Consider the following 20,395-nt stretch of genomic DNA (forward strand, 5'->3'; position numbering starts at 1 on the left):
AAGTATGCTCTCTTGGCTAGCCCTACAAATAGTTCCTGTGAAAATAAGTGTAGATCATTGGAGAAGTTATTTCATTTTTATAAGCCTCAGTTTTCATATTTGCAACATAAAAGCAATAATATAAACCCTAATTATTTCATATGGATGGTATGAGGAGAAAATGAGTTTTAAAACTGAGTTAAAAGGCAAACATGATTGTTATTTTTGTTATTAACTTCTGTATCATTAGTAGTGTTTGCTAAGACAATGTTGCAGCTGTTATGACATATTTTTTTTACATCTTTATTGGAGTATAATTGCTTTACAATGGTGTGTTAGTTTCTGCTTTATAACAAAGTGAATCAGTTATACATATACATATGTTCCCATATCTCTTCCCTCTTGCGTCTCCTTCCCTCCCACCTTCCCTATCCCACCCCTCCAGGTGGTCACAAAGCACCGAGTTGATCTCCCTGTGCTATGCGGCTGCTTCCCACTAGCTATCTATTTTATGTTTGGTAGTGTATATATGTCCATGCCACTCTCTCGCTTTGTCAGCGCTTACCCTTCCTCCTCCCCATATCCTCAAGTCCATTCTCTAGTAGGTCTGTGTCTATTCCTGTCTTACCCCTAAGTTCTTCATGACATTTTTTTTCTTAAATTCCATATATATGTGTTAGCATACGGTATTTGTCTTTCTCTTTCTGACTTACTTCACTCTGTATGACAGACTCTAGGCCTATCCACCTCATTACAAATAGCTCAATTTCATTTCTTTTTATGGCTGAGTAATATTCCATTGTATATATGTGCCACATCTTCTTTATCCATTCATCCGATGGTGGACACTTAGGTTGTTTCCATCTCCGGGCTATTGTAAATAGAGCTGCAATGAACATTTTGGTACATGACTCTTTCTGAATTATGGTTTTCTCAGGGTATATGCCCAGTAGTGGGACTGCTGGGTCATATGGTAGTTCTATTTGAAGTTTTTTAAGGAACCTCCATATTGTTCTCCATAGTGGCTGCACCAATTCACATTCCCGCCAGCAGTGCAAGAGTGTTCCCTTTTCTCCACACCCTCTCCAGCATTTATTGTTTCTAGATTTTTTGATGATGGCCATTCTGACTGGTGTGAGATGATATCTCATTGTAGTTTTGATTTGCATTTCTCTAATGATTAATGATGTTGAACATTCTTTCATGTGTTTGTTGGCAATCTGTATATCTTCTTTGGAGAAATGTCTACTTAGGTCTTCTGCCCACTTTTGGATTTTTTTGTTATTGAGCTGCATGAGCTGCTTGTAAATTTTGGATATTAATCCTTTGTCAGTTGCTTCATTTGCAAATATTTTCTCCCATTCTGAGGCTTGTCTTTTGCTCTTGTTTATGGTTTCCTTTGCTGTGCAAAAGCTTTGAAGTTTCATTAGGTCCCACTTGTCTATTTTTGTTTTTATTTCCATTTCTCTAGGACGTGAGTCAAAAAGGATCTTGCTGTGATTTATGTCATAGAGTGTTCTGCCTATGTTTTCCTCTAAGAGTTTTATAGTGTCTGACCTTACATTTAGGTCTTTAATCCATTTTGAGTTTATTTTTGTGTATGGTGTTAGGGAGTGTTCTAATTTCATTCTTTTACATGTAACTGTCCAGTTTTCCCAGCACCACTTATTGAAGAGGCTGTCTTTTCCACTGTATATTCTTGCCTTCTTTATGAAAAATAAGGTGACCATACCCATATGTGCGTGGGTTTATCTCTGGGCTTTCTATCCTGTTCCATTGATCTATATTTCTCTTTTTGTGCCAGTACCATACTGTCTTGATTATTGTAGCTTTGTAGTATAGTCTGAAGTCTGGGAGCCTGATTCCTCCAGCTCCATTTTTCTTTCTCAAGGTTGCTTTGGCTGTTCGGGGTCTTTTGAGTTTCCATACAAATTGTAAAATTTTTTGTTCTAGTTCTGTGAAAAATGCCATTGGTAGTTTGATAGGGATTGCATTGAATCTGTAGATTGCTTTGGGTAGGATATTCATTTTTACAATGCTGATTCTTCCAATCCAAGAATATGGTATATCTCTCCATCTGTTTGTACCATCTTCAATTTCTTTCATCAGTGTCTCATCTCTTTTTGAAATTATGTCCTGAGTCTCTGTCTTTCCTAGAGAGCAATCCCTTCACATGACCCATTCCACTAAGCAACAGATTTCTTAATCTATTATTTCTACAGAGGTGGAGGGACTCAGAATATCACATTTTTCTTGGGACATGAAATTGTTCTGGAACTGTTATGTTGGTATATTTAGCTTCATTTTGTCCCCTATTCCTTCCCCACCCCTACTTCCCCAACCACAATGATGATCTGGAGAGTCTCTCTTGCCCCAAGCATGAAGTACTACGTCCTGGCATATGAAGCAGAGCACATGTCCACCTTTTATTAGCGTTTTCTCTACCCTTTCCCCAGGGCTTAAAGAAAATTCAATATTTTTTTTGCTGTATGAGGGCCTCTCACTGTTGTGGCCTCTCCCGTTGCAGAGCACAGGCTCCGGACAGTCAGGATCAGCAGCCATGCCTCACGGGCCCAGCCGCTCCGTGGCATGTGGGATCTTCCCAGACTGGGGCACAAACCTGTGTTCCCTGCATTGGCAGGCAGACTCTCAACCACTGCACCAGCAGGGAAGCCCAGAAAATTCAAATTTTTGTTCCACTTCCTACCAACTTTAGGACAAGTCACCTCCTGAAATTGGTATCCCAGTCCCTGCATAGATGCTCTGTTTTTCCTGTACTTGGGTTTCTCATACCACATACCAATTACCCAAATTCATCCCATAACAGGCTATAAATGTCACAGTTTTCTTATTCTGACCTTGCTTCCCTGTTGCATTTGCAGCCTCCCAGACCACAAAAAGCAAATACCAGGAGTATTTTGGGGAGATATTGCCAGATGACTTCATGATTACTCAGACCACTCCAAGCTACCCTAAAGTCACAGACTGTGAGTCCTCAGTGTGTTTGTTCCATATTCTAACCTTGACCTCTCTCATTGTCTTTCTGCATTTCTGTTACATAAAGCATCTTCTTCTTCCTAGAAGAAGCACCCTCTAGCTACGACTAAGTCTTTCCAACATAGGTTGCTTTCACAAAAAAGGCCTTCAGCACTTACCTGTCGATTCCCAAGGGGCCAGGCCTCCATCCACTATGCTACTGGATGGCCTTGAAAGCTCTCACAACCCCACCTCACTTCTCCAATCTCAGCTCCCAGACCCTGGGAAATCCCACCCAGTCTTATGGGTGGGATGGGATTTTAAAGCAGCCACAGGGCAACACCACAGTTCCCAGTTGGAAACTTGTGGGTAATAGCCACCTCCCTTCAATCCACATTCTACACATTCCCATTCCCCGCCCTAATATTCCTTTGTTTATTTTTTTATTATGTATGCAGATGTTTGTTGCTGCCTTTACCCTTAGAATGGAAGCCCTATAAGGGCAAGAATGATTTAATTTATTTTTAATCTCTCTTACCCACTTCTCACCAGTGTCTGCCACAAGATCTTATTCAGAGCAAGTGTTCTATATACATTTTATTTACTTTGTTTGCTTTAAAGAGTACATAGATATTTCAGGCCACAACAGAGTGTTCATGGCCATCTTAAAGTTTCTTCAATATTTTGATACTACGGACAATGATTTGGAGGATGAGAGTGTAGAACAGGAGGCAGCACTGGCAAGTCTGGGATTCTTTCTTTTTATCTTTTGTAATTACCTTGCCCTGGAAATATGGTACTTTCCTTCCCAAGGCTGCACTAGGCCCCCACTCTGACCACTACTTCAGCATATAGCGTTCTTCCCTTTACTTAGAATATTATTTCTGCCCTCCCCAAACTTATCTTCCTGACAATCTGGCATTCCTTCTTCAGGGTTCATACAAGGATTTTCTCCTCTAGAGGAACTTTTCTCTCTCCCAGCCTACAATGAGGTCTCTCTGCTCTGGATTCCCATATTATTGATACTTTATGGAAATCCCCCAATATACCCTGCATCTGTTAGATTTTAGCTTGGCTGCAAAAATAGAAAACTCCAGATTAACAGTGGCTTAAACAAGATAGAAATTTATTTCTCATGCTAAAACCAAAACAAATTAAGAGTAAGCAGTCCATGGTTGGTAAAGCTGCTTCTTAGTATCATCAGAGACCTAAGCTCCTATCTCTTCAGCCCTCTAGCATTTGATTTCCATATTAAGTTCATTTCATGTTTCAAGACAGCTGCTGGAGTTTCAGGCCAGAAGAAGAAGGAAGGCAACTGTGAAAAAGCAGCCCCTCCTGCTAAGTTAGCTTCCTTTAAGTATTCCTCTTGGCAAGTGCACGTAATATAGCTCCCTTTACATCTCCCCAGACCATACCTAGCAGCAAAGCAAGCTGGGGAGTAGAACTGGTTATTCTTGGAGATTATGTACCCAGATACAAGCTGGGATTAATTTCTAAGGAGAAATGGGAAAGCAGATGTTGAGGTAGGTAACCGTAGCTTCTGACACACAGCCCATATTGTGAACTATAATTACTTCTTTTTACATTTATCCTCTCTCTGCATCATAGCTTCTCGAGAGCTAAGATTGATTTTATCATCTCTAAGTCTACAGCACCTTATATAATGCCCGGCATAAGGACAAGAACTTGTCTGTTCCATTCATGATGTCCATTACAACAGATACTCAAAAATAAACAATACAGGAATGAATGAGGTGCATCATTCCAATGTAAAAGTATGGCCTAATTAAATAAACTCAATTCAATTAAACGAGCATTTATTAAATACCATCTATTTTCAAGGAAATAAGATCAGGCTTCAAGCAAAAGGCTCGGGACACACTTTATCCATACTTCATAGAAGTAGCAGAAACTTAATCAAGACAAGGTACTGTTAGAGAATCCAAACGAACATGAAAATCTAGGAAGAATTTTACCTTGTCAGTATCTGAGGACCCAATGTCAAGTTGCTTCTTCTCTCCCCATTGACCTGAACCAGACAGGGCATCCACAGACCAGGGGAAAGAGACTAAATGATTTGCCTGCCACTAACATATTTGAAGAGAAAACTGAAATCTTCTAGCTTTAAGTCCACTAGATTGCAAATCACATTGTCAGTTCATAGCAAGTTTCAATCAATAGGTTCTTATTGATCAGTGAATGTCTTTTTTTTTTAATGGCTTTACTGAGTTAATGATTTACATACCCCCCAATTCACTTAATTTTAAGTTTACAATTTTATGATTTATTTTAGTAAGTGTACAGAGTTGTGCAGCATCCCAGTCTAATTTTAGAACATTTCCAGAGTTCAGAAAAGAAACCTCATGCCCATTTGCAGTCACTCCCCTAGACCCAGGCAACCACCACTCTGCTTCCTGTCTTGGATTTGCCTTTTCTGGATATTTCCTATAAAATGGAATCATATAGCATTTGGTCTTTGTGTCTAGCTTTTTTCACTTTGCAAAATGTTTTTGAGGTGCACCCACATTGAAGCATGTATCAGCACTTCATTTCTTTCTATTGCCAAATAGCGATACTATAGTGTTCTGTTTTGTGCACGTACCCCACTTTGTTGGCCATTTGGGCAAGTCTCTTTTTTATGGCAGATTTCTCAGGGTCTTTAATAGGACAATATATATTTTGATTCTTCCAGTGGGGGCTTTGGGGCTCGAACCTATTTGCCTCTGGAGGGTTTGGTTCTGATTAAACATTTAAATGATGGTTATCTCTGGAATTATGAGTGATTTTTATTATCTTCTTTTAGTTCTCTGTATTTCTTAGATCAGTGAATGTCTTTCAGTGGACATCTTCTGGTTTTGGGTTTTCACCTAAACTTCACCACTGGTGAGTCAAAAACTCAACTCACTCTGGTGACTGGATTTATAACTGTCAACCAGAAAATATCTATACTGGTTAAATAAGAGCTTTCTAAAAAAATGCAAGAGTAGCATAAATTGATTAATAAGCACAAACAACCCAATTTGGTGTGAACATCCCATGAATATAACCAAATCTAAGTTCTACAAGTTATCTTGATGACTCATTTTACAGGAAAATGTGTTGTAGTCCCAGAACCTAAATACTCTTAGACTTTCCCTGAAATGATTTCCCCTTTGTACATGATAGGCTCAGTTAAAAGTAGCTACAAAAATGTTATTAAACTGACAAATTATTCTACTTAGATACCATGAAATGTCTAGTTCATAAGATGTTTTCATTATTTGAATAATTTTTAAAAGAGTGTTAATTTTTTGAAAATATAGCATGTAAAAAATAAGGACAGGTCCTTTCAACTTTTGATTACTAAATTTGAGACCCTGTGAAATGGAACTCAATATGACCCCTATCTAAAATGTCAATGTTTACTGTGTATTTTATCCTGGGAACAAGGCCTAATCCAGAGACATTTTGAGCGCATCAAATATGTAAATTGTTTTTCAAACACTTTGGGGTTACCACAAAACCTAAATTGCTTTTAGCCAACCAAGCACTTTCTCCCTTTAGTTTCAAAAGCCAGTTGTACTTTTTTTTAAAGAAAATCTAATTCAGATGTTACTGATTCACTTGCACTTAAATAATTAAAATGTTATTTTGCAGGAACTGATTGGTGTGCAAGAAAGCTCTTGAGCCTCTTGTCTAAACCTTTTTACGTCTGTTTTCTGAAAAACAGGAAATCTTACTTTGCCAAGAGTAAACCAACTGCAGTGGCACGTTTGTGTTGAAAGCCTGATTTCAGTGTAAATCCAAAGTCATCATTTGGAGATGGATGAATCATGCTGAGGCATCTCCTCTGTCCTTTCCATCTCCAGAGGCTTTGCTGAAAACCAGCTTCTGAGCTCAGGTATATTCCCACCTCCAGATGCTGAGAGCAGAGAAGCAAAAGCCCAGAGGCCTTTATCAAGAATACAACTAGGAGCACTGAGGCTTGTAATATTTCTTTTTAAAGCCAATCTTGCTCTAGTTGATTTCCAAACATCAGTAAGATAGTTTTTCAAGCTTGTATCTATTGAACCATGAAAGTGAATGTGCATATTCCCAGGAGTCTAGAGTTCCCTATCAAGATTTACTTTTTTGGTGGGTGGGGTGGGGAATGCAGTGGGAGTAGGGTTCTCAAAATCTTCCGGAAATCAATATAAGGATGTTCTGGATTATTCGGATGACAATCTTGGAGCAAATGACTGTTGTACATACACAGCTTTATTTGCGATCACTGTCTGATTGTATGAACTAGTTCTATTTCAACCATCCCCTACTCATGAGTAAGACATCGTCTGCCACCTGTTCTGCATTATACCTTTCAATCTGACACTCTCATTGTGAGGATTCATTTTGAATAGCACACGTGATGAGAACCTGGCACTTTGGAAGCATTCCATAAATAGTAATATTACTTTGCAGACTCTCGCACAACACGTGAACACTCAACAGAGTACAGCCGCTGCCACTTCTTAACGTGAACCCATTAAAAATAATCTGTATCAAGTTATTGCACCTAAGTGCAACATAATAAGCCCAGATCATATCTGTTTCCTGAGCTGCATGAGCAGGTAGTGGCCCTTAGCGAATTCTCACCTCCATCTAGACTCACAGCTGGTTTAAGGGAAATCCAAACTTACGGCTGCTGGCAATGAATATTCCTGGTGTTGATGTGAAAAGTGTGTCATAATACCTGTGCAATAACCCAGAATACTTCATGTTAGCAAAAGCTCTTCTTAAAATCCTGGGGTTGATAATAAGAGTATTCTGTCTTCAAGGAGAAACAATCCTCCATTCCTGAAAGGTTTCTTTCTGGCTTCTAGGTAAACACCCCAGCCTCAAAGGAGTCTGGGGTTTTGTCATTAGAACACTAAGAGAGCACCACTTACAGAGGGCAACTGGACACAGACAATAAAAAGCCGTTAATTAGGATTCCATCAGTTGAGGCAACTGAACGAACATGCTTTGAGCACCTACTGTGTGCTCACTGTGCTCAGTGCCATTGGAGACAGAAAACAATGAGACCCAGTTCAGTACCTGTCTTCAAGTTTAATGGGTTTGAGGAAAGAACAGATGAGATAGAAATACAAATAGTTAAGAATGCAAGGAAATATATGTAAAAGACAACAAGAGACATGAAACGGTCCAAGAAAATGGAGGCATATGGAGGAGATGACATTTTAAATGTATATAGAAATGATAAGATTTAAAGGTAACTGCGAAGGATAATACTATTAGTGACAAATTTGTCTGTTTCTTACACCAGTTTTCTTGTTAAGCATTCAGGCAATATTTTCATCTCCTCATCTCTCAGTGCCTGGAGCATAATAAACACTGATTAATGTTCAATTAAGTAATGGAGTAATTAATAGGGTGTTTAAACTTAATTTATACTTGGAAGATGACAATAAACCTTAAATCATTGAATGAGTCAATGAGTACAACGTTCCAAATTAACTAATTTGGGAGGAAGATGACACCACTTACCCTCCTCATTTACTTGGTAGGAAAACTGAAGTCCAGAACCTGACTGATGGGATGGGCCCAGCGCACAGGGCTAGACAGCAGAGAGCTAGGACCAGAACCCAAGTCTCTTGACTATCAGTGATCTTTCCACTCATTCCAGGAGATATCACTTTATTATTTGAATTCAAATTCATTTCTGTTAAGTAATCTCTAATTCAAAGTTTAATCGTTCTCTCTGGCAGAATGGAGCTTAACGGTGTCAATCCCTTTACGTCCACAGCTGAAGGCAGACTGATTTCTCCACATCACCGTGGCAATAGCAACTACTCCTTACAGAAACCCAAATCTAGCCAAAAAGCCTGCATAACCAGTTGTGGGTCCTGCTGGATCGGGCCTAGCTGGGAGAGGCTGGCATTCAGTTTCAGGGCACTGAGGGCACCCCTGCACTTGCTCCACAGAGCCACAGCAGCAAGAGTGCAGGATGGAGTAGCGGGGGAGCAGGGACAAAGCACAGGGTCACTGAAAGGATTGTTTTGTTTCATTGTGTTTTGTTTCACTTTTTACAAGTGATATCAACATTTCAAAACAAAGGAATAAGACTTCTGGTGGATTTCCTCAAAGGCAACCACTGAGAGATTTGCCAAAGCCATTGCCCCAGGGGTTAGTTTAGATAAACAAGGGCACTGGGAAGCCATGTAATCTAAACTTTTCCCTCTGGCCGATGCCAGCGTTTTAGCTGCCAATAAGTAGACGTGCTTTCTGCTTCCAAAAATAAAAAGTGATTATACTCTTGCTACCCAAGTCTACCCTTGGCCGCTCCATGGACCATCACAAAGAGACGATGAGGGATGCACTTTGTGGTGTTGTTTTGGAAAGCTCTTGTTCAAAAAACTCTTGAGGGTGTGCTGTCACGGGGGTGCTGTGGGCAGGCAGTGGGGACCTACCAGAGACCCTGAAAGTCACTCTCCTGCCAGGGACACATGGCTTCCATTAGTTAAGAGCTCACTGTTTTTCTGACCTGGAGTTCTCTCTCATTGTTGTTTACATCTGATGCTTCTCTAGGCTGGACATGAAGGTAAAAAAGGAAAACACGGAAAACGGGGTAACTTTTTTTGAATTTACCATGTGTATTTTTCTTTTGTAAATTTGTCTATTTATGGCTTTATTTTTCTACTGGTCTGTATCTCTTTTATTGGTTCATAGAAGTTCTTTATATCTTAAGGATATTACTTCTTCAACTCTTACATATGTTGTAAATTTTTTCCTGCTTGTGACTTGAGACTTTTGAGTTATAATTTAAACAAAATGCATAGATCTTAAGTGTATAAGAAATTGGGTAAATATTAAAAAGAAAGCACACCCTAAGTTACTCTCTTAGAAATTTCATCTTTATTCTGAAATTATAGTAAATACAGGCAGATCTGGAATCCCATTTCAGGCCATCCTTCACTACTCACAGAAGTCTGCAACCTCCCTTCTATTCAGGGTGATGAGCTTGTCCCAATTTGCCTGGGACTTAACTGGTTTTAGAACTGGAAGTCCCTTAAAGGCGCACATATTAGTAATGTCCTCATACTAGTAATGAACATAGAACAGAATGGGAGAAAGGGGAATATCAGGCCATCCTCTACTCCTGCAGGCATCATTCAGAATTTGCCAAGGAGGGAAGAACATCTTCTTCAAGACTGTGGAAGTTAAAGAATGAGTATAATACGGGGGGAGGAGATCCTAATTAATAGTCTACTGTGCAAGATTTTGAGAATCTTGGACTTGGTATGACTTGAGAAATAAATTCTTAAACACTTGATTCTTTCTGATCTCTTGTCATGACTTTTACTTTTCTAAAGTTAGTTGTGTTCTAAACTAGGGATACCAGTGAAATGCTATCTAGTCTAGCATCCATTACCTTGTGAAAAATCAATTTTCACTTGGAATGAATGCATTATGTTTTGTGCAGGACCTTGTCTGTGGGCTTACAACCATATCCCCAGTGTGGCCCAGTGTAAGAAACAAAACATTCAATAAATGTCTGTTGAAGGAATGAATGAATGAGTGAATAAATTAATGCACCAGCAAAATACTTTTTGTATACTTAAGGAACATATATTAGAAGTCATGAGAAAAATATGGCATCATATGCAATATAGAATCTACTTATTTAATCAAAACACATTTTTGAAAGGATATATTATAAATGCTGGGAGCATGTATTATAGTCCCCCAAATCATAAAAGCTGAATTCAAGATATAAATTAAATTTATCTCCCTATCATCATAAACAATAATACAAGCTGCGTTTAAAAAATTATTTGTCAGGACTTCCCTTGTGGCACCGTGGTTAAGAATCCACCTGCCAATCCAGGGGACATGGGTTCGATCCCTGGACCAGGAAGAACCCACATGTCGTGGAGCAACAAAGCCCGTGCACCACAACTACTGAGCCTGCACTCTAGAGCCCGCAAGCCACGACTACTGAAGCCCGCGCGCCTAGAGCCCGTGCTCCGCAACAAGAGAATCCACCACAATGAGAAGCCCGCACACCGCAACAAAGAGTAGCCCCCACTGGCTGCAACTAAAGAAAGCCCACGTGCGTGCAGCAATGAAGACCCAATGCAGCCAGAAATAAATAAACAAATAAATAAATAAATTTATTTATAAAAAAGTATTTGTCTTTCTAAACCATCATGACTACCTTTATTGTTTTGATTCCTGTAAGAGAAAACTCCCGCTCATTGTGAAAATTTAAATAACACTTTAATAAAAAAGTAGAAAATAAAAGTACTTCCCACGCATTAGTGGTAGCAACTGTTAACAACTCTCATATGCTCACTGATTTTTCTGTGCACATATGAACATATGTATATAAATATATGTATTTGTTTAATATGAATGTAATATACCATTATGTATATCTTTCCATGTCAAAACATAGATCTAACATATCTTTATGGATGGCTGCATGATATTCCATTGTTTAAAAAATGTGATTTTAACATACAGATTTTAATAAGAATGAAAATTCTCAGAATTTGAGCCTCTAGGGAAAAATAATTACTAGTAACTTTAGAAGATCATTTCTCAGCAAATGAGTTAAAAGCCCCATGACTTGATGATCAGTAATACCATTCATTTCCAAAAGAAAAACAAAGCCCTGGTCAGGGTTGGGGGCAGTATCTGAAAAGCTAAGCTTGGCAACACTCCAAAAGTGTCCTGTTGGTTCTAGAATATTGGGAAGGCTTATTGGTCATGATTCATACCCGACAAGATATGAACAAGAGCCAGGCCACATGAGCCTCTGAGCCATTCACCTGCCAGGTGAGACTCAGGTACTCTCATGGATTCTACTTGCTAAGGGCTGGCATGAATCTAGCTGGAAAGGAAGCAATTGCTTTAGATTCTGTTCATCCTTGTCAATAGGTATTGATTTAGCTATACCCTAATGTATTTCTGGGCACTGGCACAGTAAATATAAATTGAATGAATCACGTCTTTCCCCTTGCAATTCAATGCGATTGGCTTTCTAGGGATCCAAAATGTTGTCATTAAGACTGACTCTCCTAACTAGTGGTTACTAGTGGGAGGGGGTACAATATACAGGTGAGGGAGTGGGAGGTACAAATTGTAGATGTAAGATAGGCTCAAAGATGTAGTAGCCAATACTTTTCAATAACCGTAAGTGAAAAGTAACCTTTAAATTGTATAAAAATAAAAAAACTTTTTAAAAAGATTGACTCTATTAATCATGAGTCAAAAACATGAGTTTCAAAGATGTTCACTGTAACATTGTTTAACAACAGCCAGAAACAAAAATGGAAACTACCTAAACTTTGAACAATATGGAATTGGTTAAGTCCCCATCATGGAGTCATTAAAAAAATGTTGTAGACTATCTAGTGCATGAGAATTTTCCACGATATACCAAACGAAAAGAAGCAGTTTTTACAAAATTGCATTATAGAAATTTTTCCAAATTATTATTTGGAAAAAGAACATACAGGGTAAAAAGTATACAGTATGAAAGCACTATTTAGAGAATATAGAGTAAAAACACATTAGAAATAATATTAACACCAAAAGGTTAACAGCAATTATCTTCTAGAATTACTGTGGATTTAAATTTTTTCTCTTACTTTTGCTTAGCTTTCTTTTCTAAAATAAATATGTATTACTTTTGTAATGAGAAAAAAACTTTTTAGTAAGAAAATAATTCAAGAAAAAGCGATAACTAAACTCAGCATAGTTTTTCAAGCAGCAGAATTTTCAAGCAGAAAGAATCCCTTTTCTTTAAAGGGATCACACACCCATTGACAGTCACAATTCTCCCAAAACTGATTGGTGAGAAGGTCAGTTGGGTGGGAGAGATGAGTATATTCACAGACTGGCAAGCATATGATATGATTCTGACACCAGGTATTCATATCATGATTTTCCAAAGAAGAAACAGAAGTTGGGAGAGAATAAGAGACTCGCCCAAGGTTACAGCAAGGAGTCTGGGTTCAAACCCAGTTCTACCTGATTCCAAGCTCACTGTCTTTTCACTTGCATGTAATACAAGGGTTTGTGAACAGGGGCTCTGGGACCAGCCTGCCTGGGTTCAAAGCTCAGCGCTGCCACTTACAAGCCATGTGGCCTCAGGTGGGTTATTTTTAACCTCCCCATGCCTCAGAAGTTTGTATAAAGTTGTGATATGCGTGAAGTTCTTAGAGCAATTCCTAACATAGAGCAAATACTGCATAAATGTTAGCTAATTTTACGACTGTATATCTGACCTGTGCCTTAGTCAGTGCTGACTAGTGTAGAGGAGGCACCTGACCCCAGTTAGGCCAGAAAGTACCCTTCCTGGATTTGGCAACCAAGAAGGTTGTGCCATTTGGGAGGTTCTCATGGATTCTCATCTTCTTCAGATCTTAAGCACACATCTTAAAAGAGTTTGCATAGTCTGCGATCAAGCCATTGCTTGGCAAATCCACTGGATCTATATACTAAAGGCCCCCTGCCACTCCAGATCTATGAAACATGAGTCTTATCTATCCATGTGAGTTTCAAACACATTTACCAAGAAGCCAAGTAGGAAACTGCCATAGGTACATAGAGCCTGTTCCATCAGTTTTCTTACATCCTTCATCTAAGGCAGGGGAAGTCCACAGAGCGCAGTCCCTGGTTGATGGAAGCTGGCTTTCCTTTCACATCCAGAGGCCAAATGGACATTTGTTTCAGGGCACAGGAGAAGGACACTGGCATCCCCAAAACCCCAGGTATAACCCAGTGCAGCTTTTTCCCATGCCAGCTCCTCAGAACCCCATTTCTGGGACATGTTTATATTTGTTGTATGGAAAAAAAATGTTCTGTAGCCAAATAAATTTGGAAAATATTGCATTAAACAAAATTGTAGAATTTGTCAGGATCATTAAAATGCTAATATGGAGTATGAGCCTCTTATAGAGGAATATGATAAACAACATTTCCTCACTGTATACCCTGTGTTCACATATTCAAGGACCTATATGTCATGGAACACATTTTGGGAAATGTTACTCTGACTCTGTAACCACAGGTCCTTATTGAAGGGTAAAACTGACAAGTTCCTTGGCTGTGCAAGAATCTAGGTATGGAGGATGGTTAATTAAAGGGAAAGTAGGCAAATCCTTGGTCAAGAGGACTGGAACAGAGATGAAAAGCTTGACCAAAAGCAAAAATGAAGACAGTAGCAAAGTCAGAGATTCTTACTAGAAGGTGAGGGGAAGATGGGAAGGTGTATTAATTTTCTGCGGCTGCTATAACAAATTATGACAAACCTAGTGGCTTAAAACAGTACAAATATATTCTCTGACAGTTCTGGAGGTCAGAAATCCAAAAGGAGTTTTAAGGGGCTATAATCAAAGTGTCAGCAGGGCTGGCTCCTTCTGGAGGCTCTAGGGGAGAATCCGTTTCCTACCTTTCCAGCTTGAAGGAAGTGCCTTGGCTTATGGCCCCATCACTCCAATTTTTGCTTCTCTAATCACATTGCCTTCTCCCTTGTCTTACTTCCCTGCATTCCTCTTATACAAGACCCTTGTGATTATGTTTCATCACCTGGATAATCTACGATAAGATTCCCATTTCAGGATTCTTAATCACATATGCAAAGTTCTTTTTGCCATGTAAGGTAACATATTCATACGTTCTGAGGATGGGAACCTGGACATTTTGGGGAGGCCATTTTTCAGACTGCCACAGGAGAATAGAGGCTAGAGGGGGGAAGGGAGGTGGGGAATGAATTGGTAAATCATGATGAGTCAAGATGGCTTGATCTCTTCCCGAGCAACAGCAAAGATTTCCCCCTGCCAGTTCCACCAGCTAGCCATTCTCCCTTTATACTAGGATGGGTTAATGCTCCCCACAGGCACATTTAAGCGCAAAATGCAAGACAATCCCTCCATGTCTTACAGGCGGGGCCTAAAGCTTCACCGAAAACGCAGCAGACAACGAAATTTTCCGTATAATTTGGATATTAGAAACAAAATTACAAAACAGATATGTGCAGAAAAGGAGAGAGTTAAATTTGAGGGCTTAAAAAATCTGAGTAGGTCGCCGTTTGTCTTTTCACCAGTTGTTATACCTATGTTTATGCATAGGATTTTAGAGCAACTATTTTGTTCTGTTAAGGATAAACATTGAAGAAGAAAACACACATATATGTACACACAAATTATAGAGTAGGACTTGAACCACTAGTGTGTTGAATGATACAAATAATATTATCCAGAGTTATTTTATATCATAGACAAATATTCTAAGGCACAGGGTACCCAAACTCTGCTGATGTGAAAACTTTGTCAATATCTTGGCAGAAAATCAAAGATGCCCTTAACTGGCCAGTCACTTGGCAGTCTGATGCTGCCTTACCCGCCACAATTCCCAATTACCTAAGCAGGAATAGACAATGTCTTGATTTGAGGAATAGGGAGGAAGAGGCCTCCATTCTTACAAAGCTACATCCATGCCCAGGAAGAAAGGGACACTTCAAGTCTGGTTATAAAGATCGCCATACAGGATATATGGTGTGGAGATAAACATAGACCACACTTACATGTAAATAGCATTTTTTTCCCTAAAAATATGTTTAAAATCATTTAAAAATCCAATTCCTGAAGTTAATATATGTGCCAATGTGAGAAAAGCTAAGCTGTCAATTTTCACTTTGCCAATTTCCCAAGGAGAAACAAAGATTTTTTTCATGTGTGCGAGAATTCCCAAATTTAGTCAAGACTGGAATTTCACTGTTTTTATTTTTATAACAGCAGTGTTTTGCCCATAGGGGGAAAAATAAAGAAACTGGGAAAAGAGACAATTTGCCATTGACTGAGAGACAAGACTGGGAGTGAGGGGTGGAAATCATAACAAATTTTCAATTTTCATCCTAAGGGATTTGGTCGGTTATTTGGTCAAACCCATATGAGGATGTCAAATAATGCTGATACAGGGACCTTGCAAAATCACCTTTTGTTTTGTGGAAAAAAGGAGAGAGGAAATTGAGGTGAAACTGCAAGATGTTTCTTTTTTTTTTTTTTTCATAAAACCGGCAAAAGAGAAGGTCCTCTTTAGCCGCCAGTGCAAATGTTTTTGCAAAGTTCAACTGCCAAGTGTCCTTTAATGCCTGCCAGGTTTCATAATTGAAAGATACCCTTTTAAATGAACTTGCTGGCTTTCTATTGGGTGAGAGAAGCCTTCCCACATCTGGATGGTTCTCTTCCTTCCAGCGAGACGCAGCTCCTTCAAGGACTTCATCAAGATCTGTGATGTTAGAAGGTTCATCACCATGAGAGCAAAATACTCAATGGCACTATTTTAGACCAAGTAGATTGTTTAAGACTTGTTATTCTACAAAATTATATGATGCAATGTAAATCATAATCTCTGAGCAGTGTCAGACAATTGTTCATACATGAGAATCTTACTGGTCTGATACTAACTAAAACCAAATCTCATCTTTTGAAAAACTTTTCAGAAAACCTGAACTGGGAGAATAACCAGATAAGTAGAGTGAAGGCAAACACTAACATCTATGAGAAAACTATTATTTTTGTAGAGGGAAAGGCTGCATAAAGACACCAAAAGTGTGTTTTCATTGCACTCCATCAAGACATTTAATAAAACTGCCATTCCTAACACACTACTGGCTACTTTAGAATTGTTTTCCCAGTTACTCAGCAGGAAACTAACATCTGAACCCACCAATCTTTTGAGTTGCAAATTCAATTTTAAACTTTTTATTTAAAAGCCCTCAAGAATATCTATCACTCCAGGCAGAGGGATGATAATAACATTAAGCTTTATGAATTATTACTTTCCAATCAAGGGTGACAGACTTGCTTATATGAACAGGGTGAGACTTTTCATAAGCAGTAGAGTTCCATCCAAGTTCTCCTGATTCTATTTTGCCAAAGAAAGGAAAAGGATATTACATTTTAAAATAAAATTCCTCCAAATAAAATCCTACCAAAGCTTAATGTCTGAGAGTTCTTGTGGTGCCTTTATGTTGTAAATGCTGAGGTTTTATATTACTTATATAAGCTTTAGTCTCCAATAGAGCTGGCAAACAAAACCCAAGAATGCTGAAACAGCTGTAGTACTGTATCTGAGTCATTTGGACCAAAACAGCATGGGGACATGAAACAGAAGTGTTCTCTCGGCCCACTGCAACTCTCTGCTTTTCATTTCGACTTCCAGACAAAGATCTAGTAATGGCTGCTAATCTCATAAAAACTCAGTAAGGCATACAAGTTGGATATTAAGGCTCATACTTGCTAATATTTGTAAAAGGTCGCTTCAAAGAAAGACTCCAGGTTCTTAGAACTAAATCCAATTCCTTAGAGGCTTTGATTGTATTATCATTACAAAGAGTGAACCTCACAGGTATCCAAACAGCCAGTCCTAGTCAACAAGTATGTACTTTTTTTTCATTTTAAAAAATTTTATTGAAGTATATTTGATTTACAATGTTGTATTAATTTCCACTGTACAGTATAGTGACTCAGTTATACACATACACATATTCTTTTTCATATTCTTTTCCATTATGGTTTATCACAGGATACTGAATAGTGTAAAGTGGTGCCCCCAATGAGCCTGAACAAATAAGATGACTCAGCAGTAGGCCTGATGGCATCTGTGCCACTCAGGTGGCTTCACTATTTAGATGTTGTTCTTCAACTAGATGCCTGAAAATGTGTCTCAAGGGGCTTAATATTCTTAACCTTAAACCTAGTCATTTTATTTCTGGGAGTCTAGCCTAAGGGGAAAAAATCCTTAATGTGGAAAACCCTTACGCACAAAGATGTTTATCATAGTTTTCTATGAAATAGTCCAAAACTGGAATCAACCCAGAGGTACAACACTAGGAGCAAGACATGTATTTTAAATAAGAGAGCCAAACAAGGATGGCCACAATCCTCTACATTAAGCTGCATTAGTCCACACGCTCATCAATTCAGAGTCAGTTACAGGACTGGCCTGAGGTTTGCTGAGCAAATCCTAAGCAAATCAAGGATGTAAAGAATTATAATTTAAATAGCTTAAGATAAACTGTTTCTTAAAATCCTTTTAAAATAATCTAGAAGTATTTCTTCTACTATAAATAACTAACACATTAATTATAAATAATGCTTTAAGAGTGACATGCTAATTATAAATAATGCTTATCTGTAGGTCTTCCAAGACCCCCTAGGACGCAACTGCTCTCTTTCCATACACAGTTTAAGTTACTCAGTGTCTGAGGAAGCAATAAACTCTTTAGCTTTAAATGTATTTTATTAAAGCATGTGTCTCACAAATTCAGGTTGCCTCACCACCATTAGTCTGAAATAGTAAATTTTTATTGCAATCCTTTAGTGCACATTTGTTCCCAGATCATTAACTCACTGTGGAACCTTAGGCAAGTTACTTAATCTCTCTGAGCCTCAGTTTATTCCTCCAGGGACATAATAGTACTATTTTATCCATAGTTAATGTATGTGAAGTGCTTAGTAGAGCACATGAAACAAAGTAGGCATTTAGTACATAACAGTTATTGTTTATATTAGTTGTAGTCTTAGAGAGACAATATAGGGGTTTGGTTGCCATTTTAAGGTATTAATTTATAATTTCTCAGATTTGGGGACCTTAAATCTATAATGATTAAAGTGACTGTGACCAGAGCCCAAGAGGGAGTGTCTACATCAGTTCAAGGGAGGAAGAAAAGCTAAGGATTCATTCAACAAGCGTCATATCCAAATAATCCATCATATAGCTAGTAAGGCGATCCCTTTAAGGCCAAAGAGACTTGGCAAACAAGGGCTGGGCATCAACGAGGAAAGCCACATGAATGAGGAAATACACACACACAGACTCAGGCTAATCACTGACATTAAATCACATTCCACTGTGCCCCAGTCCATCTTCTCCTTCTCTGTAGGCTAAGTCTCTGAAAGAGCTTACAGTTTCTTCAAATATCCATTTACAGAGAATTGTAATTATTTGACCTGTCTGGAGGTACCCTGGGAAACTCCACTTGCAAGACTGTCCTTATTTGATCTGATTCACGGATCACCTAAGGCAAACAGCCTTTTCTTCAGAGTTATTTGTCAAAGACCTTTAGAGGCAAGTGATTAACACTGCAGCTGCCTGAAGTAGTAGAAAATAATTGGTGCAAACAATAGACTAACCAAAAGACTTTAAAGGAAAAGATGAGATGTCCATAGGTGACTTTGAAAAGCTCCAACATATTCCTGGGAATCTAGAAGGCCACATGCATGTATGGGACTGTGTGCAAGCCCATGACTTTTCACATGCTCAGGGAAGATCAGAGAAGGCCCTAAGTTCTCACCTCTAACTAAATGTGAGGCTCTGTACAGCAAGCAATGAAGGCTAAGGCTATACTGTCAACTTCTTTCCTGAGTGTTGAAGGTGTACTCCAACACATACATAGAGTTCCTCAGCAAAGACTGTGAAACTTACTAGTTCCAGGCATCTAAAAAAAAAAAAATCTCTTTTTAACCATTAGCTGACCAGAGCAGAGACTTCAGTGGCTACACACAACAAAAAATACAGACATTGCAGAATTCATTTAGAAATGTCACTATTCCACTACCCCCACCATAACCTCAGAGGGGGAAGAATCTGATTTTCAGAGTGACCACATTATATTATTTTAAATATCCAATTTTTAACAAAAAGTTACAACACATGCAAAGATAAAGGACAGTATAGCCCATACACAGGGGGAAAATGTAGACATGACAAATTGTCCCTGAGGAAGATGACACACTGGACATACTAGACACAGACTTTAAATCAGCTCTTTTAAATATGGGCAAAGAGTAGACCTCCAAGATGGCAGAGGAGTAAGATGTGGAGATGACCTTCCACCCCACAAATACATCAGAAATACATCTACATGTGGAACAACTCCTATAGAACACCTATTGAATGCTGGCAGAAGACCTCAGACTTCTCAAAAGGCAAGAAACTCCCCACGTACCTGGGTAGGGCAAAAGAAAAAAGAAAAGACAGAGACAAAAGAATAGGGACGGGACCTGCACCTCTGGGAGGGAGCCGTGAAGGAGGAAAAGTTTCCACACACTAGGAAGCCCCTTCACTAGTGGAGACGGGGGTGGCGGGGGGGGGAGGTTTCGGAACTACGGAGGAGAGCGCAGCAACAGGGGTGCAGAGGGCAAAGCGGAGAGATTCCCACACAGAGGATCACTGCCAACCAGCACTCACCAGCGTGAGAGGCTTGTCTGCTCACCCGCCGGAATGGGTGGAGGCTGGGAGCTGAGTCTCCGGCTTTGGAGGTCAGATCCCAGGGAGAGGACTGGGGTTGGCTGCATGAACACAGCCTGAAGGGGGCTAGTGTGCCACAGCTAGCCGGGAGGGAGTCTAGGAAAAAGTCTGGAACTGCCTGAGAGGCAAGAGACAGTTGTTTCGGGGTGCGCGAGGAGAG

This window comes from Mesoplodon densirostris, chromosome 17 (assembly GCF_025265405.1).
Source record: "Mesoplodon densirostris isolate mMesDen1 chromosome 17, mMesDen1 primary haplotype, whole genome shotgun sequence".
NCBI classification, from domain to species: Eukaryota; Metazoa; Chordata; class Mammalia; order Artiodactyla; family Ziphiidae; genus Mesoplodon; species Mesoplodon densirostris.